Source organism: Ornithorhynchus anatinus, chromosome 1, assembly GCF_004115215.2.
Source record: "Ornithorhynchus anatinus isolate Pmale09 chromosome 1, mOrnAna1.pri.v4, whole genome shotgun sequence".
In the NCBI taxonomy this organism is placed as follows: domain Eukaryota; kingdom Metazoa; phylum Chordata; class Mammalia; order Monotremata; family Ornithorhynchidae; genus Ornithorhynchus; species Ornithorhynchus anatinus.
In genome coordinates, this window is record NC_041728.1 from 136,265,480 (window position 1) to 136,293,078 (window position 27,599).

Consider the following 27,599-nt stretch of genomic DNA (forward strand, 5'->3'; position numbering starts at 1 on the left):
AGTCCCCGTCCCACACTGGGCTCACACTCTTAATCCCCATTTTTTACAGATGAGGTAACTGAGGCACGGGAGTGACTTGCCCAAGGTCCCACAGCAGACAAGTGGTGGAGCTGGGATTAGAACCCATGACCTTCTGACTCCCAGGCCCAGGCTCTATCTCTAAATGACTTTTCTAAGGTCCAAAGCAGGCACATTAAAGGGCCAGAATAAGAACCCAGGTCTTCTAACTCCCTGCTCTTCATCTATAATCATCTTCTATCTCTATTGTATCTCTACAATGTAAGCCCCTTCTGTCTACCAAGTGTGTGGTATTGTATTCTCCCAAGTGCTTAGTACAGTGCTTCGCACACTGTAAGCACCCAATAAATATGATTGACTGCAGTCTCCCAAGGATTCAGAACAGTGCTCTGCGCAGACTAAGGGCTCAATATATACTACCGATTAAAAGAAAGAAAGAAAGATTTTGAAGTGACATACTTGAATCCTCTAAGATTTTATCGCAAAGGCAGATTTACAATGAAGAAAAAAACCCCTTCGAATGCTTAAGCCAATATTTTAACTCTCCCTTTCACTAGAGTGGCTGAACCTGCATATAAAACAACGAATGATTCCAGGCAAGACATCCAAAGAATACTTAAGTCAAAGAATGAGGAGTGGGGACGAGTTGGAATTGAGGGAGATGGCAAAAACGCCATCGAGAGAAGTTTGCTAATCTGCTCCTCCTTGGTTATCAGACGGATGGTGGTCTGGTATGAATGAGATTACAGGGGATTGATTTTATTACATCTCTTGAGGCAAAGCAATGACGTCAATAATGCAATTCAATATGACTACAATAAAATTAAGTGAGTCAGATGGTAGCTCCAGACTTTTAGAGATAAGGTGGAAGCCTTTCTATTTAGGAGCTTTATCAATTTAATATTTTTTCCTCCTTTATGCACGTTTTAAATTTATTTAGTACAAAGTCTAATGCATTTATGTCGGAGCTCAGCAGTGAGTTATAACCACACTGAAAGGGACGCATTAGCATTTCCACAAAAAACCTATATCGGAGTGAGTTTTAAATTATTCAGGAGCACGTTGTGAGGCCTTTCCCTTGAAACTATCAACTGGAAGTTGGATGGTGATTTTTCCTTTAGTTCAGAACATATAATATGAGAAGCAGTGCTGCCTAGTGGATAGAGCACAGGCCTGGGAGTCAGAAGGAGCCGGGTTCTAATGCCGGCTCTGCCGTTGGTCTGCTGTGCGACTTGGGCAAGTCATTTATCTTCCCTGTGCCTCAGTTAACTCATCTGTAAAATAAGAATCAAGGCTGTGAGCCCCATGTGGGACATGGACTGTGTCCAACTTGATTAGCTTGTATCCACCCCAGCACTTAGTACAGTGCATGGCACAGAGTAAGAGCTTAACGCCACCATAAAAAATTTCCATAACCAACAAGGAACAAAGCAAAAAAAAGGTGTTTCTGCTGGGATTGTGTTTTAATCTGGGTGTGCATTGATTTATTCACAGGTGGCTTTAATCAATTTCTTCCCCCAGTTGTACCCCTATGCTTTAAAAATGAATTAGTGTAAAATAGATGAACTCTATTATCAGTGTCCCAGGCAACTGGTTATTATTAGGCTTGCCTAACATTTCATATTTGTTCAGCACTTCCAGTTCATCCGCCTAGTCCCCATGGCACGTATTATTCCCATTTTAGGACAGTGAGGCTGTTGTAGGCCTGAAGAGGCCTGCACAAACTGCACAATTTAGCCCTCCTCTTTCCCGGGCCGAGCCGCTCCAGTAGCTGCCAGAGACTTAAAGCATAGGCTAGTGGTAGAACTTGGCCTGGTAGTCAAAAGGGCCTGGATTCTAATCCTGGCTCTGCCACTCATCTGCTGTGTGACCTTGGGCAAGTCACTTCACTTCTGTGGGCTTCATTGACCTCATCTGAAAAATGGGGATTAAGAGGCTATATGGGACAGGGACTACGTCCAATGCATCCATCTTCTATCTACTTCCTACGCTTAGCACAGCACATAGTGAGCACTTCAGAAATACCACTATTATTATTATTAAGGATCGAAGCTATTGTTAACACTTACATAACTTATTCCAATCAATCAGTCAATCAATAAGTGGTATTTATGGAGGGCTTACTAGGTAAGCTCATTATGGGCAGGGAACATTTCTAGCAACTCTTTTATACTCTCCCAAATGCTTAGTACAGTGCTCTGCACAGAGTAAGCACTCAATAAATACCACTGACTGAATGATTGACTGATTGACTGATTTCGGTAGGTGAAAGTTGTACTAAGCGTTGGGAGAGTACAATCCTGGAGAGTTGGTAAATGTGATCCCTGCCCTCAAGAAGTGTCAGACGATAGGGGGGAGAGGGACCTGAAAATAAATTACAGATAGGGAAAATGGGAGAGTATAAGAATATGTTCGTAAGTGCTGTGGGGGTGGGGTAAGAGTTACGTATATGTAAAAGCAGCAGCAATGGTATTTATTGAGCACCCACTGAAAGAAATGCACTGAGCTAAGTGGTTGGGGAAAATACAGCAGAAGCAGAATATTCAGCTGTAAAATTAACTGTTTATTCATCAATTTCACCCCCACATATCTGTACTATATTATCTCTTTTCTTGTTCTTCCTGCTCCCTCAATTGTCCGTAATTGTCCAATTCCCCTATTTATTGTGAGCTATTTGATTGGCAGAAACATGCACCATGCTGCTGTTCTATCGATCTACAATCCTACCAAGCACCCTACTAAGCTATATCACCCAGCTTTTTTTAAAATGGTATTCATTAAGCGCTTACTATGTGCAAGGTACTGTACTAAGGACTGGGCCAGATATAAGATAATCAGATTGGACACAGTCCCTGTCCCAAATAGGGCTCACGGAAATAATCCCCATTTTCCATATTAGGTAACCGAGGCACAGAGAAGGCGACTTGACCAAGGTCACACAACAGTCAAGTGGTGGACGAGGGATTAGAACCCAGGTCCTCTGACTTCCAGGTCTGGGCCTTTTCTACTAGGCCTCGCTGCTTCTCTGGCCTAGAGTTGGTGGAAATATTCACTGCCCAGAAGGAGTTTACCATCTAGAGGGAGAGAGATATATCAAAATAAATTACAGATTTGTGGATAAGTGCTGTGAGGTTGAGTGTGGGGGTGAATAGCAAATGTTTCAAGAATACAGATCCAAATGCAAGGGACTAGGGGAAATGAGGGCTTAGTCAGAGTCTGTGGGTTCTAATCCTGGCCCTTCCACTTGCCTGCTGAGTGACCTTGGGCAGGTCACTTAACTTCACCGAGCGTCCATTTCCTCATCTGTAAAAATGGGAATGAAATTCCTGTCCTCCTTCCCCCCATACTGGGAACCTCGCTTGAGACATGGATTGTGTTTGATATTCCTTCCTTCATTCATTCAATTGTATTTGTTGGACTCTTACTGTGTGCAAAGCACTGTACTAAGCGCTAGGAAAGTACACTGGAGAAGCAGTGTGGCTCAGTGGAAATGAGCTTCGGAGTCAGAGGTCATGAATTCGACTCCCGGCTCTGCCACTTGTCAGCTGTGTGACTGTGGGCGAGTCACTTCACTTCTCTGGGCCTCAGTTCCCTCATCTGTAAAATGGGGATTAAAAGTATGTGAGCCCCACGTGAGACAACCTGATGACCCTGTATCTCCCCCAGTGCTTAGAACAGTGCTCGGCACCTGGTAAGGGCTTAACAAATACCAACATTATTATTATTATTACAATTCAGCAATAAAGAGAGGCAATTCCTGCCCACATGATTATCTTGCATCTCTCCCAGCTTTTAGTGTGGTTCTGGGCATAGAGTAGTGTGGCTCAGTGGAAAGAGCCTGGGCTTCGGAGTCAGAGGTCATGGGTTCGACGCCCGGCTCTGCCACTTGTCAGCTGTGTGACTGTGGGCAAGTCACTTTGCTTCTCTGTGCCTCAGTTACCTCATCTGTAAAATGGGGATTAACTGTGAGCCTCACGTGAGACAACCTGATTACCCTCTATCTACCCCAGCGCTTAGAACAGTGCTCTGCACATAGTAAGCGCTTAACAAATACCAACATTATTATTAACAAATATCACGATTATTATTATATTCAAAATTATGCTTCTTTGCAGAGGCACGGAAGAGAGGTAGAAGTGCTGTGCAGCCCCACGTATGGCTATTTTTCTCATTTGAATACCAAGATAAGGATGAAATATGCAGCTATTCTGGCCGGAGGCCAGAAATAAAGAAAACAGAAGAGAGGTGGGAGGGGAGATGGAAGGAGCAGTCAAGGGTTGACTGGTTAGGATTGACAAAATCCTATTTATTTTCTGAAACTAAAGAAGCAAACGGGGCCAGAGGCCCGTATAGCCAACACTCTCAAAATGCGCTCATTCCTAATGACATCAGGCAATTCAGGATCTCGGGACCAGTCGGAGAGGACAGGATAAACTATGGGCCAGCTGGTTTGTAAACTCGGATTGTAAACTCGTCCGCTGGACTGTAAGCTCGTTGTGGGCGGGGAACGTGTCCGTTATTTTATTATATCGTACTCTCCCAAGTGCGTAGTACGGTGCTCTGCGCACAGTAAGTGCTCAGTAAAAACGATTGACTGGCTGACACTGATCCAGATCACCCAGGCTTCAGGACACTCCGATCCAAATCCAGGAACCATAACCTCGCAGGAGGCTCCGCCTGCCACCGAGACATCTCAGGCGGGTTGAAACCGAGGCAAGCTTTATGGTCTGTCTGTCGGTCGATCATATTTATTGAGTGCTTATTGTGTGCAGAGAGGAGAGAGTCTTTCTACTGCCATCTTATTTGGCCCCGGGACAGTTCACCAGAGTCAAGGCCGGCCGGTGACAGGCAGAGGGGAAGGGCAGGGCTGTTAGAAACCTTATGGAACACACCTGGGCAAGGAATGTATCTGTTATGTTGTTACACTGTAGTCTCCCAAGTGCTTAATTAAATACTCTGTGCACAGTGAGCGCTCAATAAATACGGGACTGACAACTTCGTCAGAAGCAGCATGGCCTCTGTGGATAGAGCATGGGCCTGGGAGTCAAAAGGACCTGGGTTCTAATCCCAGCTCTGTCACTTATCTGCTGGGTGACCTTAGGCAAGTCATTTCACATCTCTGTGCCTCAGTTACCTCATCTGTACAATGGGGATTAATAATAATTACGGTACTTGTTAAGCACTCACTATGTACCAAACGCTGTCCTAAGCTCTATGAGCCCCATATGGGACTCGGACTGGGTCCAAACTGATTAGCTTGTATCTACCCCAGCGCTTAGTATAATAATAATGTTGGTATTTGTTAAGCACGCACTTCGTGTAGAGCACTGTTCTAAGAGCTGGGGGAGATACAGGGTAATCAGGTTGTCCCACGTGAGGCTCACAGTTAATCCCCATTTTACAGATGAGGTCACTGAGGCACAGAGAAGTGAAGTGACTTGCCCACGGTCACAGAGCTGACAAGCGGCAGAGCCGGGATTCGAAGCCATGACCTCTGACTCCCAGGCCCGGGCTCTTACTGCCTGGAACATAGTAAGTGCTTAACAAACATCATTAAAGAAATCAAAGGTAGCTCCCAGGACTCCGACGTCATGGGTTTAAATCCCAGCTCTGCCGCTTGTCAGCTGTGTGACTTTGGGCAAGTCACTTAAGTTCTCTGTGCCTCAGTTCCCTCAACTGTAAAATGGGGATTAAGACTGTGAGCCCCACGTGGGACAGCCTGATGACCTTGTATCCTCCCCAGTGCTTAGAACAGTGTTTAGAACATAGTAAGCGCTTAACAAATCAGTTAGCGGGCCTAAGGATGTAAATTTGAGGTAAAATGCATCTGGCTTGAGTTTTACCAAATCAGTCTAATCAAATCACTTAACACTACCTGACAGGCACAGCTAAGGCCGTTAAGATTCATGCAAAATCTGTGAAACGTCTTCAACCAGTTCTGTGCAGAAACATTCATTCAATCGTATCTGTTGAGCTTTTAGTGTGTGCAGAGCACTATCCTAAGAGCTTGGGAGAGTGCAATCCAACAATAAGCAGACACATACCCTGTCCATGATGAGCTTACAGTCTAGAGGACAAGATTACAGTCTGGAGGAATCATCCACCCATCGGCGGATTTATTGGTAGCGTGTGTCCGATATAAACGCTTTACAGGCACGGTGTGGGATAATACCCACAACACAGCAGAGATCAGTCAATCAATCACAAGTATACATTCATTCATTCAATAGGATTTATTGAGCGCTTACTCTGTGCAGAGCACTGTACGAAGCACTTGGAATGTACAAGTCGGCAACAGGTAGAGACGGTCCCTGCCCACTGATGGGCTTACAGTCTAATCGGGGAAGAAAGACAGACAAAAACAAGAGCAATAAATAGAATCAAGGGGAACACCTACTGTCTGCAGACCACTGTAGTAAGCACTTGGGAGTTTATAATAGAGTTAGTAAGACATGCTCCTTTTCCTCAAGAAGCTAATGAGAGGGGAAACAGACACTAAAATAAATTTCGGCTTGCGACTTCCACGAGGGACAAGGTCTGAGTCTACTTCCCACCTATTCTCTCCCGGAGCTTAGTACAGTGCTCTGCACATAGTAAGCAATTAATAAATATACTAATAGTAGTGTCCCCGCTTACCTTGGGCAAGCCACTGAACTTCTCTGTGCCTCAGTTACCTCATCTGTAAAAGGGGACTAAGACTATGAGCGCCATGTGGGACAACCGTGTTACCTCGTATCTACCCCGGTACTTAGAACAGTGCTGGGCACATAGTAGCAGCGTGGCTTAGTGGAAAGAGCCTGGGCCTGGGAGTCAGAGGTCATGGGCTCTAATCCCGGCTCTGCCACTTGTCAGCTATGTGACTGTGGGCAAGTCACTTCACTTCTCTGGGCCTCAGTTACCTCATCTGTAAAATGGGGATTAAAACTTTGAGCCCCACGTGGGACAGCCTGATCACCTTGTATCTACTCCAGCTCTTAGAACAGTGCTGTGCACTTAGTAAGTGCTTAACAAATACCAATATTATTATTATATTAACAAATATCATAATTATTTTTATTATCATTACTTCTAATACTCCCATATGCCTTGATTCTCTGTATGTATATATGAATCCTCAAGCTATACCTGTCACATGTAAGAATTTAAATATTCTTATTGCTCATTATAAGGAACCATGTTAACCACTTTAAGTGCTCTGTACATAGTAAGCGCTCAATAAATACTACTAAACGAATGAAGAAGCCATTCAAAGCAAGGCTAATTCAGAGAGTCAACTAAAAAAGATCAGACTGGGCAAGCTTCTGTCCCAGATGGCTAACCCAACTTCTGGTACTTTGAACAACATCGACTCATCCTATTTAAGTGATGTAAATGAAGCTTTGATTTTAATCAATCAATCCATCAGTGACATTTATTGAGCACTTATTATGTTCAGAGCACTGTACTAAGCACTTGGGAGAGTACAGTAGAACAGAGTTGATTGGCATGTTCCCACCCACAGTGATTTTCCATACACTGTTGTTATTTGAAGCTGTGAATCCAGGGTTACAATTGTTCATATTAACTGTGGCCCTCACATGCCCGACCCCCTCTCACTGTGGCAGAGAGTAAGGAAGCGTCCAGGTGCAAGGGAATGTCTGCAGGGGTTGCAACTCCAGTAGGGAAAGTTGTTGAACCAAGAACCACCTCGGGTGCCTCCGGAGAAAATGCCCCAGCAGGGAAATGCACCCCTCAAAGAAGTGGCACCATGCAAATCACTCCCACTGGAATCAAATCCACCATGCAAGTTCTCATCCCTGAAGTCTCCAAGACTGGATTGAGGCTCAGCCACCATTTATCACAAAAGACTCCATCCATCCATCCATCCATCCATTCATCCATCCATCCATCCATCCATCCATCCATCCGTTCATCCATCTATTCATCCATCCATCCGTTCATCCACCCACCCCTCCATCCATTAATAATAATAATTATTTTGATATTTGCTAAGTGCTTACTATGTGCCAGGCACTGTTCTAAGCACTGGGGTGAATAAAAGCAAATCAGGTTGGGCACTATCCCTGCCCCACGTGGGACTCACAGTAGTCTCAATCCCCATTTTCCAGATAGGGGAACTAAGGCCCAGAGAAGTGAAGTGACTTGCCCAAGGTCACACAGCAGACAACTGGCAGAGCTGGGATTCATGACCTTCTGACTCCCAGGCCCGGGCTCTAGCCACTGCACCATGCTGCTTCTCCATTCATCCATCCAGCCATCCATCCATTCATCCACATATCCATCCGTCCATCCCATCCATCCACACTGCTTTCCTGTTCTAGTTCAGCACTATAATATTTCTTTAATGGGTGACATTTCTGCTGATGGATAAAGAAAAACCATAAACTAGGTCTCCTTTTCTAATAGCCTTCTATTTATATCCTGTAAGAAGGACTATTCCTGGTATTTCATCTCATGCTTATCATGCCATTTGGCTTGATGAATGCTTTTACTGCTGCCATTTGATTTATTTATATTCTAAGGAGCTGTAGTAACAGTAGCATATATTGAACGTGTTGCACTCTGCCAAGAGGCTGCAAAGTAAAACAGAATTACAAGACACGTTCCCTCCCCACGGGGAGTTTCCACTCTAATGGGATAGATAGACCAAAGGAGTAGAATCAGAATAGAAATGTTTTCATCTGGCTACTGTGAGAGTTGAGTTTTCTCCTGTCCCCAAGTTTTAATAAGAACTACTCGGTATCGTGATTTGGTATTGTGGTTACCTTGACACTAGGTGACACTGAGGATGAGCAGGTTTTCATCCCTGAAGTCTCCAAGACTGGATTGAGGCTCATCCACCATTTATTACAAAAGACTCCATCCATCCATCCATCCATCCATCCATCCATCCATCCATCCATCCATCCATTCATTCACTATTCATTCACCCACCCATCCAACCACTTATACTACTACTAATAATAATTATGGTATTTGTTATTTGCTAAGCCAGGCACTGTTCTCTTAGGGCAATGTGGTCTAGTGGAAAGTGCATGAGCCCAGGAGCCAGAGGACCAGGGTTCTAATTCTGTCTTTGCCAATTGCCCCCCATATGACCTTGGACAAGTCGTTTAACTTTTCTGTGTCTCGGTTTCCTCATCTGTAAAATGGGGGTTCAATACTTGTTCTCCCTCCTACTTAGAATATGAGTCACATACGGGACGGGGACTGGGTCAGACTTGCTTATCTTGGATGTGCTCCAGTGAAATCACATAACAAAAAAACATAACAAACATAACATCCAATCAATCGATAAATCAATGGTATATATTGAGGCTGCCTGGGTGCAGGGCACTTTACTAAGCACTTGGGAGAGCATAATACGACAGAATTGACAGACACAATTCCTGCCAGCAAAAAGCTTAAAATCTAGAGGGGGAGACAGGTATTAAAATAAATACAGATATATACATAAATCCCGTGAGGCTGAGAGTGGCGTGAATATCAAGTGCTTAATGGGTACAGATCCAAGTGCGTAGGTGATGCCGAAGGGAGGTGGAGGAGGGGAAATGTAGGCTTAGCTGGGAAGGCCTCTGAAGGAGAGGTGATTTTAATAAGGCTTTGAAGGTGGGGGGAGAGTGGTGGTCGGTCGGCTATGAAGGGGGAGGAAGTTCCAGGCAAGGAGCTGCAGCGAGATAGCTGAGATCCAGGTACAGTGAGTAGGTTGGTGTTAGATGAGTGAAGTGTGTGGGCCGGGTTGTAGTAGAAAATCAGAGAGATAAGATTGGAGTGGGCGAGCTGATTTAAGTGCTTTAAAGCTGATGGTGAGGAGCTTCTATCTGATCCCGAGGTGGATGGGCAACCGCTAGAGATTCTTGACGAGTGGGGAGAGTTTCTTAGAAAAATGATCCAGGCAGCAGAGTGAAGTATGGACCCAAGTGAGGTGAGACAGGAAGCAGGGAAATCAGCAAGGAGGTTGACGGCAGTAGTCGAGGGGGGATATGGCAAGTGTCAGCAGAGTGAAAGTTTGAATGGAGAGGAGAGGGTGGGATTTTAGCGATGTAGTGAAGGTAGAAGTGACAGGAGTCGGTGACAGATTGATTATGTGGGTTGAATGACAGAGATGAGTTGAGGAGAATGCCAAGGTTATGGGGTTGTGAGAGAGGGAGGATATTAGTGTTGTTTACAGTGATGGTAAAGACAGGGGGAGGACGGGGTTTGGGTGGGAGTTTTGCTTTGGGCATGTTAAGTTTGAGGTGTCAGTAGAACATTCGAGTAGAGATGTTCTCCTGATGGGAGAAGCAGCATGGCGTAGTGGGCGGCCATGGGAGTCAGGAAGTTATTGCTACTGTTCTTGTCCGTCCGTCTCCCCCGATTAGACCGTAAGCCCGTCAGAGGGCAGGGACTGTCTCTATCTGTTACCGATTTGTACATGCCACGCTTAGTACGGTGCTCTGCACATAGTAAGCGCTCAATAAATACTATTGAATGAATGAATGAATGAATGAATGAATGAATGAATGGGTTCTAATCCCCGCTCCTCCACTTATCTGCTGTGTGGCCCCGGTCAAGTCACTTAACTTCTCTTTGCCTCAGTTACCTCATCTATAAAATGAGGATTGAGACTGTGAGCTCCATGTGAGACAGCGACTGTATCCAACCCGATTTGCTCGTATCCACCCCAGCTTTTAGTACAGTTCCTGGCACATAGTAAGTGCTTAACAATTAGAAGCAGCGTGGCTCAGTGGAAAGAGCGCGGGCTTAGGAGTCAGAGGTAGTGGGTTCTAATCCCAGCTCCTCCACTTACCAGCTGTGTGACTTGGGGCAAGTCACTTGAATTCTTGGTGCCTCAGTTACCTCATCTGTAAAATGGGGATTAAGACTGTGAGCCTCACGTGGGATAACCTGATTTCTCTGAATCTGCCCCAGTGCTTAGAACAGGGCTTGGCACATAGTAAGTGCCAAGCACTTATCATTATTACCAACATCATTATTATTACTACTATTATTATTAGAAGTCCTGAAGCCAGGAGGATGCAAAACTGCCTATAAGGAGGGTGGTCAGGGCTAGAGAGGTAGAGTGGGAATAATTAATATAGAAACGGTAGTTGAAGCTGTGTTAGCAAATGAGTTGTCCAAGGAAGTGGGTGTAGGTGGAGATTAAAAGGGGACCTAGAACTGAGCCTTGAGGTAACCCCACAATTAGAAGGGGGGAAGAAGAATAAGAGCCTGTGAAAGAGACCGAGAAGGAGTGGTCAGAGAGATAGGATAGGAGAGAGAGGAGATAGACCCTCTCTGATCTCCCATGCTCCTGTCTCTCCCTGCTCCAGTCTGTTCTTCATTCTGCTGCCCGGATCATCTTTCTACAGAAACGCTCCGGGCCTGTCACTCCCCTCCTCAAAAACCTCCAGTGGTTGCCTATCAACCTTCGCATAAAACTAAAACTCCTCATTCTTGGCTTCAAAGCTCTCCTTGCCCTTGTCCTCTCCTACCTCTCCTCCCTTCTCTCTTTCCACCGCCCACCCCGCACGCTCCACTCCTCTGCCGCCCACCTCCTCACCGTCCCCCGTTCTCGCCTATCCCGCCTTCGACCCCCGGGCCACGTCCTCCCGCGGTCCAGGAATGCCCTCCCTCCTCACCTCCACCGAACTAACTCTCTTCCCCTCTTCAAAGCCCTACTGAGAGCTCACCTCCTCCAGGAGGCCTTCCCACACTGAGCCCTCCCTTTCCCTCTGCCCCTCCTCCCCTCCCTTTTCCCCCTATTTCCTCCCTCTGCTCTTCCCTCTTCTCCTCCCCACAGCACTTGTGGATATTGGTATATATTATTTATTGCTCTTTTCATTTTGTTAATGATGTGTATATATCTATGATTCTATTTATCTAGATGATATCAACCCCAAACTACTTGTTTTGTTGTCTTTCTCTCCCCTTTAGACTGTGAGCCCACTGTTAGGCAGGGATTGTCTCTATCTGTTGCCGAATTGTACATTCCAAGTGCTTAGTACAGTGCTGTGCACACAGTAAGTGCTCCATAAATACGATTGAATGAATGAATGAACATTTTCTGCCCCTAAGGAGTTTAAAGAAGGGAAAGGGAAAGAGATTTAAGGGAAGAATCTCCTCCCCTCCCCCTCAGGAAATACACATACATTTGCACACACATACACTGACACACATAGTGGAAAGAGCCCGGGCTTAGGAGTCAGAGGTCGTGGGTTCTAATCCCAGCTCTGCCAATAATCAGCTGTGTGACTTTGGGAAAGTCACTTAACTTCTCTGTGCTTCAGTTACCTCATCTATAAAATGGGGATTAAAACTGTGAGTCCCACGTGCTCTCGTTATATCCCGGCTAGACTACCGTGTCAGCCTTCTCTCTGACCTCCCTTCCTCCTCTCTCGCCCCGCTCCAGTCTATTCTTCACTCCGCTGCCCGGCTCATCTTCCCGCAGAAACGATCTGGGCCTGTCACTCCCCTTCTTAAACAACTCCAGTGGTTGCCCATCGACCTCCGCTCCAAACAGAAACTCCTCACTCTAGGCTTCGAGGCTCTCCATCACCTTGCCCCTTCCTACCTCTCCTCCCTTCTCTCTTTCTACCACCCACCCCGCACGCTCCGCTCCTCGGCCGCCCACCTCCTCGCCGTCCCTCGGTCTCGCCCGTCCCGCCGTCGACCCCCGGGCCACATCCTCCCGCGGTCCCGGAACGCCCTCCCTCCTCACCTCCGCCAAACTGATTCTCTTTCCCTCTTCAAAACCCTACTTAAAACTCACCTCCTCCAAGAGGCCTTCCCAGACTAAGCTCCTCTTCTCCCTCTACTCCCTCTGCCACCCCGCCTTTACCTCTCCGCAGCTAAACCCTCTTTTTCCCCTTTTCCCTCTGCTCCTCCCCCTCTCCCTTCCCATCCCCACAGCACTGTACTCGTCCGCTCAACTGTATATATTTCCGTTACCCTATTTATTTTGTTAATGAATTGTACATCGCCTCGATTCTATTTAGTCGCCATTGTTTTTACAAGATGTTCTTCCCCTCGACTCTATTTATTGCCCTTGTTCTCGTCTGTCCGTCTCCCCCGATTAGACCGTAAGCCCGTCCAACGGTAGGGACCGTCTCTATCTGTTGCCGACTTGTTCATCCCAAGCGCTTAGTACAGTGCTCTGCACATAGTAAGCGCTCAATAAATACTATTGAATGAATGAATGAACGTGGGACAACCTGATTACCTTGTATCTATCTCAGTGCATAGAACAGTGCTTGGCACATAGTAAGCACTTAACAAATACCATGATCATCATTGTCGTCTTACACGTGGCACTTAAGATGAGCATGACTGGAGAAAAATACCTCCCAGTAACCCAATCAATCTGTTGGGAAATACTGGAGGCAGGATAGAAAGGTAGCCCCTCCCCTCTGTTTGAGAAGCGGACTTTGAACTAATAAGTTCTGGTGTTTACTGAATACTCACTCCATGAGAAGCAGCGTCGCTCAGTGGAAAGAGCACGGGCTTGGGAGTCAGAGGCCATGGATTCGAATCCCGGCTCTGCCACTTGTCAGCTGTGTGACTGTGGACAAGTCATTTAACTTCTCTGGGCCTCAGTGACCTCATCTGTAAAATGGGGATGAAGACTGTGAGCCTCACGTGGGACAACCTGATTACCCTGTATCTCCTCTAGCGCTTAGAACAGTGCTCTGCACATAGTAAGTGCTTAACAAATACCAACATTATTAGAAGCAGCGTGGCTCAGTGGAAAGAGCCCGGGCTTTGGAGTCAGAGGTCATGGGTTCGAATCCTGGCTCTGCCACTTGTCAGCTGTGGGACTGTGGGCAAGTCACTTAACTTCTCGGTGCCTCACTTACCTCATCTGTAAAATGGGGACTAACTGTGAGCCTCATGTGGGACAACCTGATTACCCTGTATCTACCCCAACGCTTAGAACAGTGCTCTGCACATAGTAAGCGCTTAACAGATACCAACATTATTATTACGCTGAGCACTGGAGCAAATGCAAAATAAATCATTCAGATACGGACCCTGTGCCCCAAAGGGCTCATAGCCTAGGTGGTAGAGGATGAGGCTTTCCCAGAAACAGGCAGATGAATTTCAGATTCCAGGAGAAGAAATGTTCACAAAAGAAGGAAAAATCTGGATGGGGGCGGGGGGAGGGAGGAAGGAAGGCAGAGGCCAAAGGCGGTAGAGGATTGGGTGGCCAGCAGGCAGACACAGGGCATCTCTCTGCATCACCAGCGCTGCTCTAGACGAGATGAGCAATGATTCCCAGATGGTTTTCTCTGCACCTTTAATCGAGCAGAGGAGGAATGAATCACTGGATGCTAGTTTTTCCAGGGGAAATTAGGCATCCACATTCCATCTGGCAGGATCTGGGGCAGGACCAAGATTTAAGGCCTCGTGCGCTATCCCAGTGGGAGAAATGGAGGTGGGCATGAATGTCTCTGTGTGTGTGTGTGTGTGTGTGTGTGTATGGTGGGAATCCTTTCAACCTGAACTCTTCTGCAACCCAAGCGAAAAAAATCTAACCTTTCTCTGACTGAAAAATGTTGCTGACGATCCTGAACCTGCCGCCGAGAGTGTTCTGAGGAAGAACTTTTACAACCATAAAGTGTGGCAGGAAATGACTGATCAAAATGAGTCAGGAGAGTCGCTGAGCTCTACCCTCCTTCCCAGTCAGCACAAGGTGGGAGTCGATAGACTGAGAACTCATTGTGGGCAGGTAATATGTCTGCCCACTCTGTTGCATTATATTCTCCCAAGCCCTTAGTACAGTGTTCTGCGCATCAGCGGTTAGAACAGAACATAGTAAGCGCTTAACAAATACAATATTAATAATAATGGTATTCATTAAGCGCTTACTATGTGCCAAGCACTGTTCTAAGTACTGGGGTAGATACAGGCTAATCAGGTTGTCTCACTTGGGGCTCACAGCTTTAATTTCCATTATTATAATAGCATCTTAGTAAATACACTGATTTCCTCAGGTCTCCTGCTCTGGTGTTTTCCTTGAACTGTGGATGAATGAATTAATAATAATGTTGGTATTTGTTAAGCGCTTACTATGTGCCGAGCACCGTTCTAAGCGCTGGGGTAGACACAGGGGAATCAGGTTGTCCCACGTGGGGCTCACAGTCTTAATCCCCATCTTACAGATGAGGGAACTGAGGCACCGAGAAGTTAAGTGACTTGCCCAAAGTCACACAGCTGACAAGTGGCCGAGCCGGGATTCGAACCCATGACCTCTGACTCCAAAGCCCGTGCTCTTTCCACTGAGCCACACTGCTTCTCTAGTTCTAGCAATCCAAGCCCTTCCTTGATCTCTCTAAGAAGGGGTAAACATGGTCTAGTGGAGAGAGCATGAAACTTCAGTCAGAAGGCCTGGGTTCTAGTCCTGGTTCTGCCACTTGCCAGCTGTGTGACCTTGGGCAAGTTACTTCACTCTCTGAACCTCAGTTTCCTCCTCTGTAAAATGGGGATTAATAACCATTCTCCTTCCCTGAAAGCCCAAAGTGGGACAGGGACTGTAGGTCTCCCTCAACCCCAAAGTAACAGGGATCCCTAACTGTAGGGGACCCTCAAAGTTCAATTATTGGTACCCTTCTAGTCTCCATCTACTCTCAATCTCCTGGAGAACTCATTAGCTCCCAAGGCTTCAACTATCATCTCTGGGTGTATGTCACCCGAATCTACTATGTCACCCGAATCTACTTCTCCTCCCCTGTTTTCCCTCCCTCCCTCCATCTCCTCCTGCCTTCAGGACAATTCTACTTGGATGTCCTCCCGCCATTTCCAACTCAACACGTCCAAGACAGTGCTCCCTATCTTTCCTCTCAAACCTTGTCCTCTCCCCAACTTTCCTGTCACTGCAGATGGCACAACTATCCTTCCCATCTAACTAGCCCACAAACTTGGTGGCATCCTTGACTCCACTCTCTCATTTACCCCACACATCCAATCCGTCATCAAATCCTGTCGATGTCACCTTCACAACATCGCCAAGATCCACCCTTTCCTCTCCATCCTAATTGTTACCACGTTAGTAGAGTCACTCGTCTTATCCTGACCGGATTACTGCATCAGCCTCCTTTCGGACCTCCCAAACTCCTGCCTCTCCCCACTTCAGTCTGTACTTCACTCCGTTGCCTGGATTATCTTTCTACAGAAAGGTTCAGGGCATGTCACCCCCTTCCTCAAAAATCACGAGTGATTGCCCATCAACCTCTGTATCAAACAAAAACTCCTCACTATTCATTTTAAAGCTCTCCATCACCTTGGCCCTTCCTATCCCAACTCCCTTCTCTCCTTCTACATCCCACCATGCACACTCTGCTCCTCTAGTGCTAACCTTCTCACGGTGCCTCAACCTCGCCTATCTCACTGCCAATCCCTGGCTCACGTCCAATCTCTGGCCTGGAACGACCTCCCTTCAAAGCCCTACCGAAGGCTCACCTCCTCCAAGAGGCCTTCTCAGACTAAGCCCCCTTTTCCTCAGCTCCCCCTCCCTTCCGCATCACCTCAACTCACTCCCTTTGTTCTTCCCCCTTCTCCCCACCCTACAGCACTTATGTCTATATGCATGTATCTATAATTCTATTTATTTATATTGATGACTGTTGATGTATATCTCCCTCCTCTAGACTGTAAGATCATTGTGGGGAGGCACTGTCTCTCTTTATCGCTGAATTTTACTTTCCAAGTGTTTAGTACGGTGCTCTGTACACAGTAAGCGCTCAATAAATACGACTGACTGAATGAATGAATGACTGTGTCCAAATCAAGTAGCACAAAATTTGGTTCAGAGTATGCACCTAAAAATGCCACTGTTATTAATACTAAAAAAAAATTCAGGCAAAAAACCTGCAGGTTCACGACAGGAGTTTTCACATTTTGTTCAGTGGCAAACATCAGCGTTGGTTCTGGTTAAGAGCTAACAAAAAAATTCTTCGAAGTCAAACAACCAAAGCTTAAAATTGATTCACTGAGACACTAGTAAACCTATTATGATCTCATGTCCAATACCATGGGATTATCTCTGATAATTTCCAATGGATCTTCCTGTACTTGTTACTGTATATGTTTTGGGTAGTCAGACTTTACCAATAATTCCATGGAGGTTTAGGCCCTAAAACTAGCCTTAGTTGCATCATTAGTCAATGTTCCCTTGCTTCATTTCATTCCCTCTGAATCATAAAATGGAACCATTGATTATCACTGAATATAAAAATATAAAAATGACTGATTTTCTGATTATCACAAGCTGGGCTTTGATTTTGTAAGCTTTTGTATATTTTGGGAGAAGAAAACCTCTGAGAAAGTTAACATTTTAAGGCCATTAATAATTTTGTCCCTGGGCCCAAAATTGCCATCTATCCACTGATAATCTTGTGGTGATGCTGTTCAAAAGAGACTACCAAAACATTCAAACTCTTCAAAAGAGACGACCAAAACATTCAAACTCCACCTCTCTTCGCAGGATGAAAGATCTGAATCTAATTTCTAAGAATGAAATATTATTCCAGAGGGTTCTATTAAAGCCTGTTCCCTCCCTCTCTGCCACCAAGCTATTTTCAGATGAAAATCTCCTCCCTTGATACTGCCTCCTCACATTCAGTATTTCTATTAAATCCCCTAGATAATGAGACTCAGAGATCCTAAATTTTAATCCTATCCTAATATCCTTACAAATTAGTGCAATTCTCTTCAAATATCTTTCTTTTTTTTTCCAGCTGGTATGATTAATCATTATCTCACTCAACCATCAGTTATCCAATTACAATTTATTAGTTCTTGCATTACTTTTGTGCTTAGGGTTAATCAACCTCTACAAGCAAGGCCTAAATGATGAGTTCCTCAAGGCAAATGAAAATGCGTCTTTAATTTCCAGCATACAGAATTGATATTCCTTCACCAGTGTACTTTTCATATCACTGGAAAATTGGCTCCAAACCGTACCCACCCAGTTGCAAGAATAAAAATGTACATCCAAGCCACTGTCCTTTAAAATGATCGATTACATTATAAGTCAACTGAATTCCGCATTTTGGACAGTTCACCCTGTGTTTATTATGGATGTATCTACAATGTGTTTGACTCACTTTCCAAATTTAAAAAAAAAGAGTCTTATACTTGCTGTAAACCCACAGAATAGATGGCAGGAACTATTTTCTTCCTTTACCAAAGCAGAAGCTTGAAAAAGTTATTTAAAGTCACACTGCTTGCAGTTGGTTTCGGAAGAAATTCCCCTCTTAAATTCCCCCACGTCTTAGTTTGTGCCATCCTATAAGCCACCAATTCATTTTTTTCCCAGTTATTCAGTGTTTATTATTTATACTTCCTCATCTTTAATTATGCTATTTTGGTATTGTTATCTATGGTAGGTTATTTCTCAGCTTGTGAGCCCCTGTATGGGGTAAGAATATCGTTTACTTTCATCCTCCTTTCTGCAGCCCTGAGCACAGTGTACTGCATGTGGTAGGTGCTCAGTAAATACTATTGAATGAATTAATGAATGAGTGAATGAATGAATGTTATATTCTCCATTTAGGGCTACGATTTCCCCAAATATATTGCAAACTTCTTGAAGGCAGGGATTGCATTTTTTTTAGCTTCTTTTGTCTTTTCCTCAAGTGCCTAGAACAATGCTCTGCATACCAGAGACACTCAATAAATAATGTTGGTATTTGTTAAGCGCTTACTATGCTCAGAGCACTGTTCCAAGCGCTGGGGTAGATACGGGGTAATCAGGTTGTTCCACGTGAGGCTCACAGTTAATCCCCATTTTACAGATGAGGGAACTGAGGCACAGAGAAGCGAAGTGACTTGCCCACAGTCACACAGCTGACGAGTGGCCGACCCGGGAATCGAACCCATGACCTCCGACTCTTTCCACTGAGCCACGCTTTCATTCATTCATATTTATTGAGCACTTACTGTGTGCAGAGCACCGTACTAAGTGCTTGGGAGAGTACGGTGCAACATTAAACAGACACATTCCCTGCACACAACAAGCTTACAGCAAGGTTTAAAGTCTGAGGGTGGGAGTTAATAATAATTGTGGTATTTGTTAAGTGCTTACTATGTGCAGAGCACTGTTCTAAGCGCTGGGGTAGATACAGGGTCATCAGGTAGCGAGGTGAGGTAGGAGACGGCAGGGTTTAAAGACTGCTTTAAAGACTTTAAGACTGCTTTAAAGCCAATGGTGAGGATACAGTCCCCGTCCCACATGGGGCTCACAGCCTCAATCCCCATTTGACAGATGAGGTCACTGAGATCCAGAGAAGTGAGGTGACTTATCCAAGGTCACACAACAGATAAGTGGCGGAGCCAGGATTAGAACACGTAACCTTCTGCCTCCTGGGCCCCTGCTCTATCCATTATGCCATGCTGCTTCCCTGCTAAATTACTAAGGCCTAAGAGAGGACTTGAACCCTCAGTTTAAAAGTCTGATGTTCTGACTGAGCTTTCCAGGTGCTCTAATAATGAACCAGGTGCTGTACTAAACGCTGGGGTGGACACAAGCGAGTCAAGTTGGACGCAGTCCTGTTAAGACTAGAACTTGGGTGTCTTGGCTCAGAAGCTCAATAATCTACCAAAGCAGCAAGCTTCCTCCTCATCAGATGGGCAAATTTGTTGTGCCAATCTTAAATCCTAACTCTCTGAATCCCTTCCGCCGGGCGATGGTTTAGGAGCCAGAGGAGTTTTGTGCATCATCAATCAATCAATTAATCAATCAATGGCATTTATTGAGCACTTACCTTGTGCAGAGCACCGTACTAATCATTTGGGAAAGTACAATACAACAGAGTCGGTAAACACGATCTCTGCCCACAGAGAGTTTTCAGTCTTCAGGGGAGACCGATTAGGGATAGGGGAAATCTTGTCTCATGCCGTCGAGTCATCTCCGACCCATAGCGACGCCATGGACGCATCTCTCCCAGAACGCCCCACCTCCATCTGCCATCGTTCTGGTGGTGGATCCGTACGGTTTTCTTGGTCAAAATCTGGAAGTGGTTTCCCATTGCCTTCTTCCGCGCCGTAAACCTGAGCCTCCGCCCTCGACTCTCTCCCCTGCCGCTGCTGCCCAGCACAGGAGAGTCTTGACTTGTAGCAGACGGCCTTCTACTTGCTAGCCACTGCCCAAGCTAGGAATGGAAGGGGCAGGCCTCTGCTTGACTCTCCCTCCCATTGTTGAGACTGGGAGAGGACTGGAAACTCTCCAGGTGTGACCCTGAGAGTGTGTGGGGGCAACAGTAATGGAATAAATGCAATAAAGTAAATGAGTCTTATTTTGCTTGTTTGATTACTAATTATTTTTCAACTTGTAAACGGAATCTCGATTACACCTTTTTCAGAATTAGACATAAGTGGGATATCCCGAAATGTGTGCGCTTTCACAAGCTCTCCCCGAGAGTCTTCATGTGTGCAGGGGAAGAAAGTGATACGATAATGAATCGATTTAACAGGGCTAGGGTTTTTTTATCGAGTTAATAGCCTCGGATAGCATTTATAGAGGTTTATTTTGGATATCAAACTTAGTGGTTCTAATCTCGGCTCCACCAGTTATCTGCGGTATGACCTTGGCCAAGTCACTTCACTGCTCGGTGCCTCAGTTTACCGCATCGGTTAAATGAGGATTAAGACTGTGAGCTCCATATGGACACGGATTGTGACCGACTCGATTAGCTTGTGTCTACCCCAGCACTTACTACAGTGCCTGGCACCTAGTAAGCCCTTAACAAACACCATTAAAAAAAAAAGTGGTGCACTTTTGGTACGCCCATTCTCATCTCATCTTGATTTTTGCTCTCTGTAATAAAAGAAGTTTCCAAACCCCAGATGTCAAAGGCAGCATTTAACATTAATCACATCCTGGAGATATACATGCATACGCTCACTGCACATATGCGCTTTCGACTGTGGGTTACTATAACAGGTCATTGGACCCAATATAGTGAGAATCCATCCTATATCGAAGAGCCTCGTGGGCTGCTTTCCCCGGTGTGAAAGTTTGGTGTACAGACAAGCTCGTGTGTAGGTCTATCTTTTGGGTTTCAAGACGATGTGGGTGGCTTGTGAAAATTGGGTCGTCGTTGTATGCTAATGGGTTTGACCAAAACGATCAGTGATGAAGTCTCTTCCACATCATGAAAAGGCAAAGATTACTCCTTGTTGCACTATTGCATTTCTCTCTCTAGGTGTAATAATAATAATAAAAATGATAATAAGGACTCTGTTTCAAACACTATTCAAAATGCTAGGATAGATGTAAGATAATTAGGTTGGACACAGTCCCTATCTTAGAATGATAATTATTTTATCCTCAATTTACAGATAAGGAAGCTGAGGCATAAAGAAATTAAATGACAGAAATCAAGGTTACCCAGCAGACAAATGGCAGAGCTGGGATTAGAACCCAGGCTCCGCACCCCAGACTTGGGCTCTTTCCATTAGGCCTCACTGCTCCTCTTTAAATATATATTCGAAAAGAGTCACCCTGATTCTTAATTACAACTTGCTGGACTGGGCTGCCTTTTGCTGCTGACTCTCAGTTGTTCACAGCTACGCCCCATTGCCTGAAGATTTGCTTCGTTGAATCCGCTAGCCACCCGGTTCATGGTTTTCAAATTTCACATGACTATACAGCAGTTGTTTGGGCATCCTGCCGTTGTCCGTTTCCCTGGGTCTTGCTCACGAAGGTGTCCTACGGCAAGCCTTGTTTTTTTCTGGCTATTTCGACTACACTCCAATACCTTGCTTGTGCTCCCATTTTACTATTTGGTGCTAAGGAAGGAGCTCTTTATATTCCCCGACTGCCAGCTCTGCCCTCTCATGTTCTTCCCCTCGACTCTATTTATCGCCATCGTTCTTGTCTGTCCGTCTCCCCCGATTAGACTGTGAGCCCGTCAAAGGGCGGGGACTGTCTCTATCTGTTGCGGAATTGTACATTCCAAGCACTTAGTACAGTGCTCTGCACATAGTAAGCGCTCAATAAATACTATTGAATGAATGAACAAATCTAAGATTAGAGAAGCAGCATGGCTCAGTGGAAAGATCCCGGGCTTGGGAGTCAGAGGTCATGGGTTCGAAGCCCGGCTCTGTCACTTGTCAGCTGCGTGACTGTGGGCAAGTCACTTCACTTCTCTGGGCCTCAGGTACCTCATCTGTAAAATGGGGATTAACTGTGAGCCTCACGTGGGACAACCCGATGACCCTGTATCTACCCCAGCGCTTAGAACACTGCTCTGCACATAGTAAGCGTTTAACAAATATCAACATTATCTAAGAACCTAAGAGCTCACAACCTCCTCTGACACAAGTACATACCTTTGTGCTCTATTACTTTCTTCTATCTATAATTTACTTTACCATCTGTCTTCTCTGATGGATTGTAAACTCCTACCTACCGAAAGAACAAGCAGTACAGAGCTCAGCTTACAGCTACGTCACCAAGAAATAAAGAGGATGATAATAATGGCATTTGTTAAGTGCTTCCTATGTGCAAAGTACTGTTCTAAGCGCTGAGGGGGGATACGAGGTGAGCAGGTTGTCCCACGTGGGGCTCACAGTCTTCCTCCCCATTTTACAGATGAGGTCACTGAGGCACAGGGAAGTGAAGTGACTTGCCCAAAGTCACAGAGCTGACAAGTGGCGGAGCTGGGATTGGAACCCATGACCACTCTCTCCCAAGCCCAAGCTCTTTCCACTGAGCCACGCTGCTTCTCATGATGACTGTGGAATTTGTTAAGCAACTATTATGTGCCAAGCACTGTATTAAGCACTGGAGTAGACACTAGATAATCTGGCTGGACACAGTCTCTGACCCACATGGAGCTCACAGTAGGAGGGAAAACAGGTATTGAACTCTCTTTTTACAGAGAAGTTATTGATCGGTTGATTGGGTCAGGTAGGTTTCTTGTGATAGTTACACAGCCATAGATGAGCTTGGTTATTACAATTGCTCATTATTATTACTGCTTGGAATGAATTTTATTGCCATACTTTCATTCATTCATTCATTCAGTAGTATTTATTGAGCCCTTACTATGTGCAGAGCACTGTACTAAGCGCTTGGAACGTACAAATCGGCAACAGACAGAGACAGTCCCTGCCCACTGACGGGCTTACGGTCTAATTGGGGGAGACTAAATCACTCTCCTTTGATTAGTCTCCCAAAGAATATATTAGCCTTCTTGATTCAGGGTCCTACCTCTCTATCTAGCCCCACATTATTGGATAGTGTGTGACCCTACCCAAGCGCTTAGTACGGTGCTCTGCACACAGTAAGCACTCAATAAATATGATTGAATGAATGATAGCATTTATCATCATCATTATTATATTTATTCAGTACCTCTGCCACTTGTCAGCTGTGTGACCGTGGGCAAGTCGCTTAACTTCTCTGCGCCTCAGTGACCTCATCTGTCAAATGGGGATTAACCGTGAGCCTCACGTGGGACAACCTGGTTACCCTGTATCTCCCCCAGCGCTTAGAACAGTGCTCTGCACATAGTAAGCGCTTAACAAATATCAACATTATTATTATATACCCAGTGCTATGCTAAACGCCAGGGAAGCTACAATGAAGGTCTTTGGTCGTGTATAGGGTTGAAGCAGCATGGCGTAGTGGAGAGAGCGTGGGCTGGGAGTCAGAAGGTCATGGGTTCTAATCCCAGCTCTGCCACTTGCCTGCTGTGTGGCCTTGGGGAAGTCACTTCACTTCTCTGTGCCTCCGTCACCTCATCGGTAAAATGGGGATTAATAATAATAACAATAATAACAAAGGTATTCGTTAAGCCCTTACTATGTGCCGAGCACTGTTCTAAGCACTGGGGTAGTTACCAGGTAATTAGGTTGTCCCACGTTGGGCTCATAGTCTTAATCCCCATTTTCCAGATGAGGAAACTGAGGCCCAGAGAAGTTAAGTGGCTTGCCCAAGGTCACACGAGAGACAAGAGGCGGAGGAGGGATTAGAACCCACATCCTCTGACTCCCCGCCCGTGCTCTTTCCACTAATCCATGCTGATTAAGACTGTGAGCGCCCCATGGGACAGGGACCGTGCCTCGCCCGATTTGCTTGGACCCATCCCAGCGCTTAGTACGGTGCCTGGAACACAGTAAGCGCTTAACAGATACCACAATTATTATTATTCTTCCCTATGGCTAATTAATAGTCTACAGGGCTTCGTAGAGTCTGAAAAGCTGCAGTCATGGGCAGGTTTTCATGTGTGTGCATGTGTGTGTGTGTGTTTGTGTAGAGAGGGTGTGTTATTGCGGTTTGCACTTGGGTCAGCACACAGCAGCTCTTGTACGAGTGACTCAAGAACTCTCAACGAGCCCCTCACCTTGGTGAATTAAGGATGGAGCGAGGGGATAGAATTGTGTTCTAAGACCGGTACTTCAGGAATTACAGTAAAGAGGGGGTTGTGTAACATTGTTACATACATACAAGTATAGAGAAGCAGGGTGGCTCAGTGGAAAGAGCCCGGGCTTGGGAGTCAGAGGTCATGGGTTCGAATCCCAGCTCTGCCACTTAGCTGTGTGACTGTGGGCAAGTCACTTCGCTTCTCTGGGCCTCAGTGACCTCATCTGGAAAATGGGGATGAAGACGGTGAGCCCCACGCGGGACAACGTGATTCCCCTGTATCTACCCCAGCACTTAGAACAGTGCTCTGCACATAGTAAGCGCTTAACAAATACCAACATTATTATTAAGGTACATAAGATTCCTTCTAGACTGTAAGCTCATTGTGGGCAGGGATTGTGCCCGTTTATTGTTACATTGTACTCTCCAAAGCGTTCAGTGCAGTGCTCTGTACACAGGAAGCGCTCGATAAAATGGACTGAATGAGTGAATGAGAGATTAAACCTAGTGCAGAGCCCTGCTTTACCCTGTTGGTTACGGAAAAAGAAGAAAATCAACTGACGTAACCAACCTTATCGTCATGGAACAATTTTTTGCTTTCGATGGCTCTTCAGGGCAGTCCAACCTTTTTCAGTAGTTGGCAGAGCTAAGTATTGATGATAATCATAATAATGTTGGTATTTGTTAAGCACTTGTTCTAAGTGCTGGGGTAGATACAAGGTAATCAGGTCATCCCACGTAGGGCTCACAGCCTTCATCCGTATTTTACAGATGAGGTAACTGAGGTACAGAGGAGTAAAGTGACTTGCCCAAGGTCACACAGCTGACATCTGGAGGCGCTTGGTGCATTAGAGAAGCAGCGTGGCTCGATGGAAAGAGCCCGGGCTTGGGAGTCAGAGGTCATGGGTTCGAATCCCGGCTCTGCCACTTGTCAGCTGTGGGACTGTGGGCAAGTCACTTCACTTCTCTGGGCCTCAGTGACCTCGTAAAATGGGGATGAAGACTGTGAACCTCACGTGGGACAACCTGATGACCCTGTATCTACCCCAGCGCTTAGAACAGTGCTCCGCACATAGTAAGCGCTTAACAAATACCAATATTATTATTTTCTCCCTGTAGACTGTAAGCTCACTGTGGGCAGCATTGTGTCTACCAACTCTATTGTAGCATGTAGTACAGTGTTCTGCACATGGTAAGTGCCGAATAAATACCAGCGATTGATTGACTGATCACCAAAACAATGAAGGAATGAACCTTGATCCTGAGGCTTGGAGAAGGAACATGACCTAGTGGATAAATCACGGGCCTGGGAGTCAGAAGGACCCGGGTTCTAATCCCGGCTCTGCCACTTGTCTGCTGTGCGACCTAGGGCAAGTCACTTCACTTCTCTAGGCCTCAGTTTCCTCATCTGTAAAAGGGGGATTAAGACTGGGAGCCCCATGGCAGCTGTACGACTTGGGGCAAGTCACTTAACTTCTCTAGGCCTCAGTTTCCTCATCTGTAAAAGGGGGACTAAGACTGGGAGCCCCATGTCAGCTGTGCGACTTTGGGCAAGTCACTTAACTTCTCTGTGCCTCAGTTACCTCATGGGGATTAAGACTGTGAGACCCAGGTGGGACAACCTGATCACCTTGTATCTACCCCAGTGCTTAGAACAGTGCTGGACACACAGTAAGCTCTTACGTGTCCAGCATAGTAAGCTCTTAAATACCATTATCATTATTATTATTATTATTATAACGTGGGACGAGGACTATGTCTAACCCGATTAATTCGTATCTACACCTGCGCTTAGTACAGTGCCCGGCACATAGTAAGCGCTTAACAAACACCGTAAAAAAACCAGTTTCAGGAGCAGTAGTAACAGTCTTTATTGAGCATCTACAAGGGGGCAATGGGCTAAAAGATGCACTTCAGGACCAAGAACCAATGTGCGGGAATTGATAACGGTGCTGGTAGATTGGGGAACATCCCTCCTACTTTCTCAACCCTGCGCCGCGTCCCTGCTAGGACGCAGAACGTAACCAGTGAATAGGCAGGAGGGAAGTTTCACGCAGTATGAGCTCCTTGTGGGTAGGGATCGTATCTACCAACTCGATCGTACTGTGCTTCCCCAAGCGCTTACTACCATGCTCTTTACGCAGTAAGTGTTCAACAAATACCACCGATTAATCAATCGGTTGATTTGCCACATAATGAGTACTTAACAAATATCGCAATTATTATTATTCTATGATTTTACTACAGTATAGAACAAGGCAGCGTGGCTCAGTGGAAAGAACCCAGGCTTGGGAGTCGGAGGCCGTGGGTTCGAATCCCAACTCTGCCACTCGTCAGCTTGGTGACTGTGGGCAAGTCACTTCACTTATCTGGGCCTCATTTCCCTCATCTGTAAAATGGGGATGAAGACTGAGAGACTCACATGGCACAACCTGATTACTCTGTACCTACCCTAACGCTTAGAACAGTGCTCTGCACCTAGTAAGCGCTTAACAAATACCAACATTATCATTATTGTTATTATTATGCCATCGTCTCTACCCAGTGTTCTAAGGGCTGACAGAGGGCTGACAGAATCGCCAGTGAATCCCAGTCAAAAGAGCATGACTTCAGGAGTGGATAGAGCACAGGATGTATTTTTTAAAACGGTATTTAAGTACTTAATCTGTGCCAGGTACCTTACTAAATGCTGGGATAGGTACCCGCTAATAAGAACTGTGATACTGTGGTATTTGTTAAGCGCTTTCTATGTGCCTGGCACTGTACTAAGCGCTGGGGTGGATGCAAGCGAATCGGGCTGTACACGGTCCCTGTCCCACATAGGGGCTCGCAGTCTCAATCCCCATTTTACAAATGAGGTAACTGAGGCTCAGAGAAGTGAAGTGACTAGCCCAAGGTCGCACGGCAGACAAGTGGTGGAACTGGGATTAGACCCCAGGTCCTTTTCACCCTCAGGCCTGTGTTCTATCCACTAGCCCACACTGCTTCTCGCCAGGCCACGGCCAAAGTGATGGAGCAGAGCGTCAATGGGTCATAGTGCCGTAACTCAGCAGGCAGTTGCCTTGGTAACCTCTGCAGCGATCGCTGCCCTCGTTCATCAGCTATTTTTGCAGGATTCCTGCTGAGACTGTCCACGCTTAGCAGAACGCTCTATGTGGTTCTTCGGTCTGAAACTTTTTCCGCGGATGGCTTAGCCCCGGCAGGCCTTCCCCTGTCTGCAGAATCAGGACTA

At 45.8% G+C, this 27,599-nt stretch overlaps 1 protein-coding gene across 1 annotated transcript in view; it reads right to left on the reverse strand.

Annotated features, from left to right (window-relative positions):
• The window catches only part of SLC7A14 (solute carrier family 7 member 14), a 152,718-nt gene that overhangs the window by 110,370 nt on the left and 14,749 nt on the right, over nucleotides 1-27,599 (reverse strand). The window lies entirely within an intron of this gene.